This window comes from Triticum dicoccoides, chromosome 2B, assembly GCF_002162155.2.
Source record: "Triticum dicoccoides isolate Atlit2015 ecotype Zavitan chromosome 2B, WEW_v2.0, whole genome shotgun sequence".
Lineage (NCBI taxonomy): Eukaryota > Viridiplantae > Streptophyta > Magnoliopsida > Poales > Poaceae > Triticum > Triticum dicoccoides.
In genome coordinates this window covers 506,625,147-506,631,717 of record NC_041383.1, presented here as the reverse complement: position 1 = coordinate 506,631,717, position 6,571 = coordinate 506,625,147, and positions in this window count along the sequence as shown.

Genomic DNA, 6,571 nt, shown 5'->3' with positions numbered 1-6,571 from the left:
TACTTATAGCCCAAGTCAAGCTGTCGCGTGTGTTTGAAATCTGAGCGTTGTGACACGTGTCAGTTCCTTAGTGACCCAGGGTCATTTCGGACAAATCAGGTCGGGTTGCCCAGTGGCTATAAATAGCCCACCCCCTACACCATAAATTGGTGGCTGCTCAGAGTTAGATACGACTTTTGTCGTTTGAGAGCAACCCACCTCCGAAGCCTTTGAGAGAGAGAATCCTTGCGAGGACAAAGCCCAAACCACCCAGAGCCCAGAGAGTGTTTGGCATCACTGAAGTCTTTCTGTCCGCGTGATCTGAAGACTTGTTACACTTGAGGACTGTGAATCCTCCAGCCGGTTAGGCGTCACATTCTGAGCATCCAAGAGTCATTGTGGATTACCGGTGAATGAAGTCTGTGAAGGTTTGGAAGTCTACCTTGAAGACTTATCAGAGTGATTGGGCGAGGACTGTGTGTCCTCAACTCAAGGGGAATAAGGTGAAGACGCAGTCTTCTAAGTTGAATCTCAGCCTCCCTAACCAGACGTATAGTTGTCACAGCAACTGGAACTGGTCGAACAAATCCTTGTCTTCACAACACACTAGTTCTATCTCTTACTCTCCTTACTTACAGTTTGTCTTTGTGAAGTCATTGCCTAATTGCTCTACCTGTTTGACTTCACTGTGTGACTACTTGTTCTGATTGGCTTCATACTATCTTCCACCCTGATCCTTTCTACCTAGCTGCTAATAGTCTTCGTGCTTTCACTTCATTGAATACTTGACTATGGCTTGTCTAGTGTAGTCTACCTTCCGCTGCATACGAATAGTGTTGTTTCTCCTGTTAATCTTTGAAACTCCCATGTTTTGAAGACTTTCATAAAAATCGCCTATTCACCCCCCTCTAGTCGATAACTAGCACTTTCAATTGGTATCAGAGCGAGGTACTCCCTTGTTCTATGTGATTCGGTTTAACCACCTAGAGTTTAGCTATGTCGACTGCAGGCATAATCAAGGTCTCCACTGAGTGTCCCATCTTTGATGGCACTGAATATCCCTACTGGAAGAATAGGATGCGCATGCATCTTGAAGCCATTGATGTCGATCTGTGGTATGTCGTCAAGAATGGCGTTCCCAAGACTGGTGAAGGTGTCACCCCCGCTGATGTGAAGAAGTTCATTCAACTGGACTCTACCGCCAAGAACATCATCTGTGGTCATCTGACCAAAGGGCAGTATGGCCGTGTGAGCGCTCTGGAAACGTCGAAGCTAGTCTGGGACTGGCTCTCCAAGGTCAATGAAGGTGTCTCAACATAGCGTGATCAACGAATCAGTACTCTTCGCAACCTCTTCAACCGCTTCAAAAGGCACGACAACAAGAACGTCCAGCTCACGTTTGGTCGCCTCACTGATATCACCAATGAGCTACGTGCACTCGGTGCAACTGACATTACGAAGCATGAAATTGTGAAGACACTGCTGAGATCTCTCGACAACTCATTTGACACCTTAGCCCTGATGATACAAGAACGCCCTGATTTCAAGACACTCGATCCATCTGACATACTCGAGAGGCTCAACACACATGAGTACCAGCTATCTGAGAAACGAGATGTCTATGGTCCCATTTACGGCCGAACTCGTGCCTTGAAGGCAAAGGCTGCAACTTCCTCATCTGGAGAAGAATCTGACTACAATTCTAATGATCCTGAAGACATTGGAAAGGAGTTTGCTATGCTTGTGAAGAAGTTCCAGAGATTCACCTGGAAGAAAAACTTCAGAAAGTCTTCATGATCCAGCTCAAGGGATGATGAAGCTTCCACCTATGACAACAAGAAAAGAACCTGTCACAAGTGCAAGAAACCTGGCCACTAGATCTCTGAATGTCCATAGTGGGACAATGAGAAGAAGAAAAAGAAGAACAAAGAATATGATTCTGATGACAAGAAGAAGAAGAAATCCTCAAAGTCTTCTTCAAAATCTTCCTCTAAGTCTTCATCACACAAGAAGAGCTCATCAGGCAAAGCACGTGCTTTTGTTGGCAAGGAAATGGATTCAGAGGAGGAGTCTGCTTCTGAGGAGGAAGTGGTGGAGTCTGAGGAGGAGTCTGACTCTGGTATCGCAAGTCTGGCTCTAGCTACAGCCTACGTCGCCAAGTCCATCTTCAACACTGAAGACAATGACTCCGTCATCAACACTAATGACGAGAACGACTCGACTCCCACCTACTGCTTCATGGCACGTGGTGCCAAGGTAAACTCTCGTGATGCTTACTTTAAAACATCAAGTGAAGATGACTCTAATGGTGAATCCAAACCCAGCTACAAAAAACTTGCTAAAATTGCAACTGAACAACAGAAAGCTATGGAACATATTCAAAAACTGTTAGACAAAAGCAATGATCTGTTGGGTGCAAAAATGACTAAGACTCAGTCCTTAATTGAAGACATAAAAATCCTTCATGTTAAGTACCAGGATCTTGAAGGTCATCATGAAACCCTCTCAACTTCTCATGAAAAGCTTTCCTACGATTATCTTCAAAGGAAGCAGGAACTCGAGAAATTGAGATCGGATCATGAAGATCTTCAAAAGGAGAACGAGTCACTTCACGCTCAACAGATCAGTCCCGCTCAGGAAGGATTTTAACCACCCTGTTTAAAATGCATTGAGCGTGATAACGTTGTCTCTTGGATGTTCTACTGCTCCTGTTGCAATATCTTCAACTGCTGATGTGGTAACTAACCCCTCTGCTGAGGATACCACTACTATTGCTGATGAGAATGCTAGGTTGAAGACACTGATTGAGACAGGGATGTACAAAAGCCTCAAAGGGCATCAGACATTATGTGATGTCCTCAAAAAGCAGATTCTGAACCGAAACCCTAGAAAAGATGGTATTGGGTTCGAGAGGAAAATGAATGTTGATGGGTCGTACTAGAAGCCTGAGCAGTACCCCAAAACCACATGGGTTGCTGCAAAGGAACCTTCAGTAGATCCATCCACCTTATCTGGTTTCACTTGCGCTAACCCTATTATGATTGATGAATCCTTTGATGCAAACTATAAACTGTTTAAGAATCAGAATGGTGAAGTGTTTGCCAGGTATATTGGGACTAACTGCAGGAATGGACCACCTATGAAGAAGATCTGGGTACCTAAACAATGTATTGAGAATCTTCCTATGAATGTCATCCTGACACCACCAAGGAAGAAGACAATCCACAGACCGATGGCTTCATATGGCCCTAAGGCTTCATACAGATACATGACTCACCTAGTCACCCTAACACCAATGTTTTGCAGGGAAACCATACTCAGACTTATGAATATGAGCGTGTGTCTTCAAACCGCTTTGTTCATAGAACTAAGAACTTATCTGCTTATTCATATGAGTATCGTTCTTCTCCTGCAAGGCTATTTGCTAGGGCTCCAAAGCCAAAATTCTCAGATGCTGCGCTTAGACTCATTGCTTCTAAGCCACCCCTGAAGATGTGGGTGGTTAAGAAGAATTAACTTTCTTTTGCAGAGAAAGGTCTCCAGCCGGAAATCAAAGGCATCCGATGCTATTGCTGGAGACCGAAAACACATTATGGGATGCAAGATAAAATGCCCAAATGATCTTACTATGAATTTCGTATCTGAATCGCTTGCCAGTCATACTATCAGTCCTAACCTTGATCTAAGCTTTGATAATCCTCTTGTGCGTCAAATATTTATGCTTCACAACTCTCTTGGTGAAGCCTATCCCCCAAACTGCACTGTAGGCCTTGACACCTCGTGCTTCAGAATGGATTATGGACAGTGGATGCACTAATCACATGACTGGCGATCGAAGTCTTCTGATGGATTCAACGCTGCGTCCATCAGACAAGAACCACATCACATTTGCTGACACTGGTAAAAGCAAGGCATTGGGCCTAGGTAGAGTTGCAATCTCAAGGGATCAGCACATGGACAAAGTTTTGCTTGTTGAATCCCTTGGTTTCAACTTAATGTCTATCTCAATGCTTTGTGACTTAAACATGATTGTGCTATTTGGAAAATATCGATGCCTTGTACTGATGGAATCTGACAAGTCTCTAGTCTTTGAAGGATATCGAAAAGATGATCTGTATATGGTAGATTTCTCAGCAGGTACATAGATGGCCGTATGTCTTCTTGCAAAAGCTTCAGAATGCTGGCTTTGGCATCGAAGGCTAGGGCATGCTGGCATGAGGAACTTGCACACTCTCGCGAAGAAGAAGCATGTTGTGGGCATCGAAGGCGTCAAGTTCAAGAAGGATCATTTGTGTGGCGCCTGCGAAGCTGGAAAGATGACAAGAGCCAAGCATCCCTCGAAGACTATCATGACCTCGTCTCAACCCTTCGAGCTGCTGCACATGGACTTATTTGGCCCTACTCACTATTCCACTCTCAATGCTACTGCCTGCCTCTATGGCTTCGTCATTCTTGATGATTACTCTCGATACACTTGGGTGCATATAATCCTCTACAAGACTGTAGTGCAGGATGTCTTCAGACGCTTTGCCAACCGTGCCATGACGAACTACAGTGTTAAGATCAAGCACATCAGAAGCGACAACGACACTGAGTTCAAGAACACCGGACTTGACCTCTACCTGGATACCATGGGTATCACTCATGAGTTCTCTGCTCCTTACACACCTCAGCAGAATGGCATCGCCGAGTGCAAGAACAGAACTCTTATTGAGATGGCTCGAACGATGCTTGATGAGTACAAGACTCCCCGAAAGTTCTGGCCTGAAGCCATTGACACTACATGCCACGTCATCAACCGTGTTTATCTTCACAATCTTCTGAAGAAAACTTCCTATGAGCTCCTAACTGGTAAGAAGCCAAACGTAAGTTACCTCAGAGTATTTGGTGCTAGGTGCTGGATCAAGGATCCTCATCACACTTCAAAATTTGCACCGAAAGCACAAGAAGGTTTTATGCTTGGTTACGGAAAGGATTCGCACTCCTACAGAGTCTTCAACCTATTTCACTATAAAGTGGTTGAAACTGTGGATGTGCGTTTCGATGAAACTAACGGCTCACAAAGAGAGCACCTGCCAAATGTGCTAGATGAATTATCCCCTAGTGAGTCAATCAAGCAAATGGGAACTGGCGAAATCATACCCTCTGAGAGTCTGTCTGAAGAGGAACTTGTCATTTCTGCACCTGATCAACCTGAAGACAATGCTCAGCCTGAAGACAATTCCCCAAACGATGACAATGATCAGCAAGAGCAAAATCTTTGTCCTGCTCATCCTCGTGTTGCAAATGAAGTACAAATTGAGAAGATGATTGATAGCCTCAATGCATCTGGTCCACTCACTCGTTCAAGAGCCACACAAAGAGCAACACAACTCACCAATTTCTATGGACACTTTGCATTCGTCTCAATCTCAGAACCCACGAAAGTGACTGAAGCCTTCATGGAACCTGAATGGATTCAAGCCATGCAAGAAGAGCTCCAACAGTTTGAGTTGAACAATGTGTGGGAACTGGTCAAGCGTCCTGATCCTCGGAAGCACAACATCATTGGCACCAAATGGATATATCGCAACAAGCAAGATGAACATGGTCAAGTGGTCAGAAACAAAGCTCGTCTCGTCGCTCAAGGCTACACTCAAGTAAAATGGATTGACTTTGATGAAACTTTTGCTCCTGTGGCAAGGCTTGAAGCTATTCGCATACTACTTGCCTATGTGAATCATCACAACATTCTCCTATATCAAATGGATGTGAAGAGTGCTTTTCTCAATGGAAAGATAGAAGAAGAAGTATATGTTGCACAACCTCCTGGCTTTGAAGATCCAAATCATCCTGATATGGTGTACAAGCTCAACACAAGGCACTATATGGCCTCAAACAAGCCCCTCGCGCTTTGTATGATACGCTCAAGGACTTCCTGAAGAGCTAAGGCTTCAAACCTGGTTCACTAGACCCTACTCTCTTCATGAAGACTTATGACGGTGAACTGTTTGTGTCCCAAATATATGTGGATGACATTATCTTCGGTTGCACCAACAAGAAATACAGTGATGAGTTTGGTCATATGATGCAAGAGCAATATCAGATGTCCATGATGCATGAACTGAAGTTCTTTCTGGGTCTCCAAATCCGTCAGCAACGCAACGACATCTTCATCTCTCAAGAAAAATATCTCAAAGATTGCCTGAAGAAGTTTGGAATGCAAGACTGCAAAGGATACACGACGCCAATGCCAACCAAAAGTCATCTGGGTCCCGACGACAATGGTAAAGAATTCGACCAAAAGGTATACCGCTCCATGATTGGTTCTTTGCTTTATTTATGTGCATCTAGGCCAGATATAATGCTTAGTGTTTGCATGTGTGCCCGATTCCAAGCGGCGCCAAAGGAATCGCATCACTTAGCTGTGAAGCGAATACTTCGATATTTGGCTTACACCCCCAACACTAGGATTATGGTATCCAAAGGGCTCAGAGTTTGATCTAGTTGGATTCTTAGATGCTGATTATGCTGGTGACAAGGTTGATCACAAGTCCACATCAGGCACATGTCACTTTCTGGGACGATCACTTGTCTGTTGGTCTTCAAAGAA